Source organism: Acromyrmex echinatior, chromosome 14 (genome assembly GCF_024713525.1).
Source record: "Acromyrmex echinatior isolate Ae372 chromosome 14, ASM2471352v2, whole genome shotgun sequence".
Classification (NCBI taxonomy): Eukaryota; Metazoa; Arthropoda; class Insecta; order Hymenoptera; family Formicidae; genus Acromyrmex; species Acromyrmex echinatior.
In genome coordinates, this window is record NC_141865.1 from 10,077,039 (window position 1) to 10,085,925 (window position 8,887).

The 8,887-nt window shown below is 31.6% G+C and overlaps 2 non-coding genes across 2 annotated transcripts; one reads left to right on the forward strand and one right to left on the reverse strand.

Annotated features, from left to right (window-relative positions):
• Nucleotides 1–2,930: 2,930 nt before the first annotated feature.
• On the reverse strand, nucleotides 2,931–3,002 carry TRNAP-AGG (transfer RNA proline (anticodon AGG)). The gene has a single exon. It is a non-coding gene; the product is annotated as a tRNA-Pro (tRNA).
• A 3,370-nt stretch (nucleotides 3,003–6,372) lies between these two features.
• TRNAT-AGU (transfer RNA threonine (anticodon AGU)) lies at nucleotides 6,373–6,446 on the forward strand. Its single transcript has one exon. It is a non-coding gene; the product is annotated as a tRNA-Thr (tRNA).
• The last annotated feature ends 2,441 nt before the right edge of the window (nucleotides 6,447–8,887 follow it).

The window sequence follows — 8,887 nt, forward strand, 5'->3', positions numbered from 1 at the left end:
TTCTTCCGTCGTTCCCCGTCATCACCAGGATGACGAAGGCGCAGAATGACGACAGCCGTCGAAGGCGGGAAGGCAAACCCGCGAACGGTATGCGTGTCGTAGCCGCAAATCGTGAGTGGAGGAGATTCGGAAAACCGCGCGGTAAGATAGATCGACGAAGGACGAAGGTGGTATTTCCTGGTATTTTCCAGCACGACGAGCCAGCGATGATTGCCATGAAATTTTAACTAAGCGGTCGGTGTTTATCTCAGAGATGCTGTAAAATTTTCGCCTGGCGAGGAGCCGCGCCAGAGACTGGTTGACTAAGATCTGATTGCACCAACGGTTTATTTTGATCTTAAGCAGGGTTTTAAACTCTCTCTCTTTCTTTCTTCTCTCTCTCTCTCTCTCTCTCTCTCTCTCTCTCTATTTTTCTTTTCGTTTCTTTTCGTTTCTTTTTATTTTACTAGATTGTTATTTACATTTTTTTTTTGAGGTCTTAAGAGAAGAGAAAGAGAGTTTTAAGCCTTAAAGTCAAAATAACGTTGGTGTAGTCGGGCCTAAGCCTCTCAAAGTGCCAGTCCTATAGTTAAAGCTATATTTCGAGCCTATTTCTAGAACCAGGCGACTCTCCGGCATCGCTATCGAGCACTTCTGTACGAAGACGCTGATAGCGTCTACTGGCTCATGCTGGTTAATCCCACTTTTAGGAGCGCGTGTATATCTAATTAATAGTCAAGGATCCGCGATTGATACTCACTCGGCGAGCGCACTTGATCTGAGATAGAAGGTCAATCTGTCTATCGTCTATTCATGCAACAATTCAACATCATATGGACATCCAATCCAGTAGACGTCTTTTTGTTATTACGTACAATGTATCAAAAACATTTAGACCTTATTATTACCTTCAATCATCAAATAGCACAGAAAATTCTGAAATTCTTCTTTTCTATAAGTTTTTGAGAACAAAGAGAAGGGTACGTACGATGTCCATACGCGACATCGATTCAATGAGAAATGATTCATTGAATTAATATCAAATCGACATTGATACGATGAATTCGATATCAACTGGATATTTAATTGACCATTTCTTGCATGAGTCTCTCTCTCTCTCTCTCTTTCTCTCTCTCTCTCTCTTTATAAATATAGGTGCAGGATGACGACAAGAGATCTCGAAATTGCCATCCAAGACCAATTTTGGAGAAAAAGATCTATCTTGATTTTTGACTGATTTAAAGCGTGAGTTTGAGATCGGCCAGTAACACGGAAGTGCTGAAATTTATATCGGTATTATTTTGTCGACCGGATCTGCCAAAACCAGCGCACTTCCGACAGGATTCATCATTGTTGAGACGCGTGCAAAGACTCAGTGATTATACGGGGGATAAACTTTACAATCCGGACGCTGAAAGACCACCCGCGCCCGTGTTTTCCGCGAAAAATACGGATGAGCTATCTCGGGAGGACGATATCATCGTATAAGAATGACAAGAATGGCAAAGAATATCTTGCGATAACGGAAAGTCGCGAAGAGAATGCTTCCCGAAAATAAGCGAGGCGTGAGATGTTTTGCAAATTTTGGATATTAAGAATAATTAAAATACATATTTAATAATCTAATAAGATATTATACACAATACATTTTGACTAACACAGAAAGTCTTCATTAATTCCGAATTTAACTAAAAAAAAAAATATATATATATATATATGTAAAATTAAGAAGAATAATTTTACATACTAAAATAACTTAAAATACAATGAGAAGCCAAATCAAATTAGACAAAACGATTCCTTATCGAAATTTTTTAAATATAGTAATTGTGAAAATGTAATCATATCGTTAAGGGGAAATTATAGATTATAGGGTTCAGGTCCGGTGCGAATAAAATAATAGACTCACGTTCGCGCCCGCTTCGAAAAGATGCCAACGATGCAGATCGCGAATTGTTATCATATTATGATTAAGTATAGATTCACGCAATTGAAATGTTGATACCCGATACTGATAACAACGACGTTCGCGAACAAACATCTCTAAATATAAAGCGGATATTTTTTCGAGCAAATGCAGAATATCATTCAGACGGTGAAGAAAAAGAAACAATGATGAACGTATTTTCGTGTCTTCACCTTGCTCTTATTCGCGCGATCTAATTTCGAAGTTCGAAGTATTTAAAATAATTTTTTTCTTGATGCCGAAGACTTTCTGAATCGTGTTTGTAAAATCACGACGTGCAAAATATCAATGTTTATCAACTTTGTACGATCACGTCGACAAATAATTACGATAACTCGCTAGTCTGATAATTTTGCCAGGCGGCTTAATTGATGATGACGAATTCATCGAGAATGCCGGCAAATAAACGCTATGTAAATAAACTGATTGATCTTTCACTAGCAGCGTTCAGCAAAAAAAGTAGTTTTGCAACTATTATTATTATTATTAATTTTGCAACTATTGTAAGATTCTTTAATTTTTATTGTTAGTACACATACAATTGGATTATTTGTGTCCTGCTCATTTGTTTTCTTTGAAATACTAGGAGCCTCAATTAATTATAACGTCTATATTTTTTAAATACAGAACCTTATAAATACTTTCTAAAGATGTTAAAGTGTATGTAAAAGTCATTTAATAATTTTTATATATTATACTTGTAAAAATAAGAATGGCAATCAAAAAATTATTACGTATACTAAGTATTAATAGTTCTTTGTTGGATTTAAATGTATAACTAATCATATTAAAGAGTCTTACAGCAGTTACAAAACTGCTTTTTCTGCTAAACGCAACTACTATACTTACACGTGAAGTAGGAAGTACGTAGCTCTAAAAATATTTAATATCCAAAATCTCATATAAATAAAAAATAAAAAATTGTAGATATCTTAAGTGCAATTTAGTAATCTATATGCAAGGAAAAAAAAGATTTAAAAAAAACGGGCTCGTCCGGGATTTGAACCCGGGACCTCTCGCACCCTAAGCGAGAATCATACCCCTAGACCAACGAGCCACTTCTTGTAAGCTTCTTTCTTTGATAGGTATATAAAGAAATACCGTGTGCTCCATTCGAATTTTATTATTTAACATTGTATATATAATAAATCTAGACTGCGCCTTTTTTTATCTTAGTTGCTATACTCTGTTAGAAAGAATTAAACATATTGATGTCTTTTTTAAACTCAATACTTTAAAAAGAAAGAAGATGATATATTTCAAATTACTTCAATCTTTCTAAATCGATAGTAACAATTTAATAGGAAATCTATTTTTATTACATCTATATTTAATACAAATCACTTATTTGTTAAAAATTAAAAAATAGAAGTTTTTCAGAAAATAAATTTAAATGTTTTGAAATTTTGAAATTATATTACATACATTTTGTAATTTCAATTTTAAAATGCAATTTTGATGTAATAACTGATTATAGAACAAAGTAAGTATTTCTAAAATAATTTTTCTCTTTCCTTTTTATTTTTGTCATTTCTTTCTTGCATTATATCGCTTATTTGAGGCATAACAACAAAATAATTTAAAAAATTGTCATTTTTGATAGTAACAATTTTTTAATTATTTTGTTCTTATAACAAATCAGTATAAATATAACTTTTAATATGTCATTCGTTAAACCTTGATCGTTTTATTGTACTAGTCAGTTTTCGAGAAGAAAGTAGGGATAATATCGCATATTTTTCTTATCAGCCTTGATATAATTAGTAATTATCTTCCGCTTCGATCGACATATAAATGCATATGATTTCTTACTTACGTAACAAGATAAAATAAGAGAAATTAACGGAATTAATTCTCTCTTGTGAATCGGAAGAATCTCCGAGAAATGTTGGCGACGATTCTCGTGTCTCTAATTAACATTAATTGCACAACTTTTTCTTTCGCCATTTGCTTCTGTTGATTTCATTCCCAATCTGGAACTTGTTCCGAAAAATATCCGTTTGATTCAGTTATAAACGGTGCGTAACCAGGTCTTGGCCGTCATTCGTATAATCGAGAAGTGAAAACGCTCAAAATTGCGCGATGCGATAAACATTATGTGAGAATAGAAACTGATGTAACTGTCTAACAAGTTAATTTTCAAAAAACGCAAATGAGTTTCTCAGAAGCCAAGCTGATCGACCCGAAAAGTAATAAGTTTGATTAACAAGAAAATAAATAAAAATTTTTTTAAATTAAATTATATATATTTATTAAATATATTCCCAAGTATCAGATGATTTTAATTAAGAGAAATTCTCTATTTTCGATTAAAGCGAATCTTAATGCTTTAACATTTCAGTGTAAATTTATATTATTGTATATATATTCAATTCTGCAAACATGTGCTGAAATCTTTTTTAGACTTGTAATCATGAATAGAATCAATGCAATATATTAAATAGATAAGAAATTTAATATTGTTAATGCTAATAAGCTTTTTATAAGAATATTAATATAATTTAATGTTAAGAAGAATATTAAAAACTTCGAATAATTTATTGCTAAAATATAATATTAAGATAATATTTTAATAAGAATATTTTAATGGCAAATAATTTAATGGAAAAATATAATTCCAAGGTGAGACGTTAATGATGACGTTTTATTGACGTTAATGACGTTATTAAAATGTTATTTAACGTCACTTAGCTATTTGAGTAGTTATCAAAAAAACTAAAGTAATAATCGATTCAACCTTTTCAAGTAAAATATTCATTAAAATATTCGATTTGCTTCACTTTTAGTTGATGGTAACCAAAAATAAAAATACAAAAAATCAACAAAACTATGAATTAAAATCAAGAAATTTACAAAAAATAGAATTGTTCAGTTTAAGAGAAATAGAAAGTTCAAATATCGTAACACGTAAGTTCACAGGCAGAACAACAGATAATAGTCTAGTTTACATCGTTACGTTCAGTTCATGATCCTATATTGTATTCTATTATATATCGACTACGTGTACACCATGCAGTTAGTCCGTGACCTATACGATAGGTATCTGTTTAACCTATAGTATAAACAAGAACATCTTGTGTAAGTCACAGATTAAGGGCACGATGTAAACGTAGCCATCAGATCTAAACATGAAGGTCGCGACAGTGTAAATAGTTTATTTATCGTGTTTAGGTAAATTTAGATCGAATATAGGTGTAGGTTGTGGACTAAACTATATAAGACCAATATTTCACATTTTAACCTACAAAGTAGACGTATAAAAATTTAATTGATAAGATTTTCTATATATTTATTTACGACAACATCAAAATCATGTTAAAATAAATTCTGACTAGTCAAAAAGTAACTTTTAATAAACATTTTGACTTTTTGTTCTGCTAGGTCACGATGCTGTAAAGCATCATTTGTTATATATTTTATACACGGAAAAGATACGATTTACTGGAAGTATCTAAAAATTTAGCTAAATACAGATTTGAAAATAATTTTGTTGAGTTAACAAAATAATAAATTATGTAGGACATTGATTACAAGAATGTACTTTTGCAACATTGCTCATCCATGCTTGAGATTTTTACGTAATTATTTACGTAATTATAGTCCAACAAAATTATTTTCAGATTTGTATCTAGCTAAATTTTAAATAGTTCAGCAAAATAATTTTTTTGTGTAGATGTGAAATTGAAAACTTAGTAAAATTCGATAAGATCAACTTGAAAGCGAGTGATTTTTTGTCTCCTCATTTTTTCGCATTACGTATATTTCTTTTCACCAAGAGTTTCAACGCGACTTGAAATTCTCATTTCCTTTCGGTCAATCGTTTGTTTAACGCGCATACCTATATTTCACTTTGATTATGTTACACCTCGTTTCGGAACGACAGGCGGCAGCTTGCAACGTTCTCGCGCGCGTCCATATATTTCAAATCTCACAAATAGATCGCATCTTCTTTTCGCCGGCGTGTTGCAAGTTTTAACGCCCCTGAAAATATGGGTCACGCACGGAGGGAGGATCGTTTTTATGTATCCATAAATTTTTTCCGATGTAGTATATATAGGCTACTCACATTGTGACGGGAATGTTCTTGCGGAAAGAATTATGACTCCCGCGTTTTTCAAAACACGCATGCGTTTTGTATAAACGGATGATGATTATTATCGCCGATAAATTATTATATATTTTTATATAAATGAAATTTCTTTCATTATCGATATTTGATTCTAGATATTAAACTAATCAAATCTATTTTTTTATAAATTTTTCGATTTCAGATCATAACTTTGTCGATTTCCTCTACTTTTTATTCTGTACTGATACCAATCAAAAAGTAACAAAAAAATTATTTATTTTATTATTAAATCAATATCAGAATACAGTCTTTATATTGAGTACCTTATGTAACTCTATTAGAAAGTTGAAGTCAAATAGGCGCCGTGGCTTAGTTGGTTAAAGCGCCTGTCTAGTAAACAGGAGATCGAGGGTTCGAATCCCTCCGGGGCCTTCATTCACGATAATTGATCGTGAGGATTTTTTTGTCCTTTTGTGTCTAATTTTTCTATTCTCAAAATACAGTAATTATACAATTGCTTAGTCGCACTATGTTATATTTTCCACATTCAAGATAGATATACAATCAGACATTGGAGAAAGAAAGAAAGAAAATGGAAGATAAGTATGAAGTTCAGCTACAAAGAACAAGCATTAAGCGTTCTCTCTCGTTCTCATTTTATTTTTGATTTTTTTTTATCTTATCGTATTATATTTTTTTATGTTATATTATTTTTTTGTATATTTTCTCATATTTTTTGTAATTATTGCTTTTTATTTGCTTTTTTCTATTTTCATTATAATTATCATTTTTTCCTCTTTTTTATTCATTGCTGCTTTTGTTTTTTTAATATCTATTCTTTTGTATATTCTAGTTGGCTTACCCTGGAACATTATAATAAATGCTTTATCTATGTATCCATCTCTATCTCCTACCCTCTTCCTCCTTCTCTTCTTTTCTAATAATAACACAATTTATTAGAGATATATTCATTAAATATATTGGATTTATTGATACGTATTGAGAATATATTGCCTATATGACCCAATATAAAGCCAATATTAGCTATAAATTAAATCCAGAGAAGCAATGCTATAATATTGCACACTATAATATATTAACATTGAGTAAATATTGAAATTCTCTCTCTCTCTCTCTCTCTCTCTCTCTCTCTCTCTCTCTCCTGCCCTTTCCCCTCTTTACCTATCTATTTAATATTATTCTCTCTTTCTTTTTCTCTTCCTAAGATTCCGCAATGAAAAAAATGTTTTTATTATTATAATAAAACACGGAACATATCAGTAACAAGGTTTTTTTATTAAACGAACTTTTATATAAATTTGCTAATTTTTAAGCTGTACATATGTACTTCATGAGGTATATATCCATAAAACTTCAATGAGATTGCAGATCGAACTCGGCATATCGAAAGCATTTTAGGATTCGAATGGAATTCATATTCTGTCCTAGACCATCGATGTAATAATAGAATCTAATTTCCTGCTCAAAGTATTGTACATTCACGTACGCCCGGTTTTCAGTAAGCCGGCGTAAATGTGGCTCATAAGCGTATTTATAACTGCTTAACGCGTAAGATCAATTGCAGTATTGCGTCGTCTAGAAGCATTCGAGTCTAAATTAAAACGCGGTATATACCTTAGATATGCGCGAATCATTCGCGGCTTTTCAATCGAGTGAAAGAAAATTTCATAGCGGCAAGAATATAATTACAAGAGATGCAAATTTTATCAAACGACAGGCGTCTAATACGCCGCGTTTTCATAATAATCGCACAGAACATATCAGATCGGGTCAATATTGAAATTCAATATTGGTTATAGAACACAAGGCATCTATTTTCAAACGCAAGCCAATATTAGTGGCCAATTTTACGTCAATATTGCACCAATTATTTGTGCTAGTAGGAATATCGGATAAGTTATATAAGAAATTTTAATTAAAGGATCTAGCTGTGGATTTGTAAAGAATTTATGGAGAATTCTAAGAGGTTTTGTTTGAAATCTCTTTTGAACTCTAAAATGTAGGAAATTTTCCGAAAACTACCATTTAGAGACAAAGTAGGAGCTATATTTTTAAATAGATTAGAATCTATTATAATCGTAGGATCTACGATCTAAAATTAAAGTCCAAAATAGGATCAGAACAATTCGAGAGACCAAAGTGGACTTTTTAATTAAACGTACTTTTATATACATTTGCTGATTTATTAATTTTTATTATGTATTTCATGAAGTATGCATCCATAAAACTTCAATGAAATTGCGGATCGCGAACTCTAATAGAGGCCGATCGTTTGAGAAAATTTACATCTCTCGTTATTCAGCTAAATCGGCATTTCGTACTCCGCCGATTTATTGATTCACTTTAATATGAATTATCAAAATCGCGTTGTTACGATGTGCTTGCGAAGAACGAGACACGCCTAAATGGTGTTAACGTTTTTGTTACATTGTCTCTCGCAAACCTTGCATTCTTTGAGCAATTGTGTGTATGAGAACGATGACCTGCGCGACACGAGATAGCTTGATCTTCACCATGACTTATAAATCTGTCAACCATAATTCGCTACCCTCTTTTCTCTCCAATCTTGTTGGAAAATAAAGCCATGGAGAAATCGCATATATAATGCTTGTATAAATTATATTATTAAAATGCGATAACACTTAAATGATAACGTCGATTTTATTGAAGCGGCTGTTTCATGATAAAGCAACGCCGATAAATTAATTCCTATTATTCTTATTATTCAATACGTTTGTATGTATTTCAATAAAAAGAAATAAAGTAGCTAATAAAGCCCACGCGTTGTTGCTAAGCAATTGTGTTTAGCATCGCTTTTCCAATGAATAATTTTCCGTGGTTTTGTTTGTACT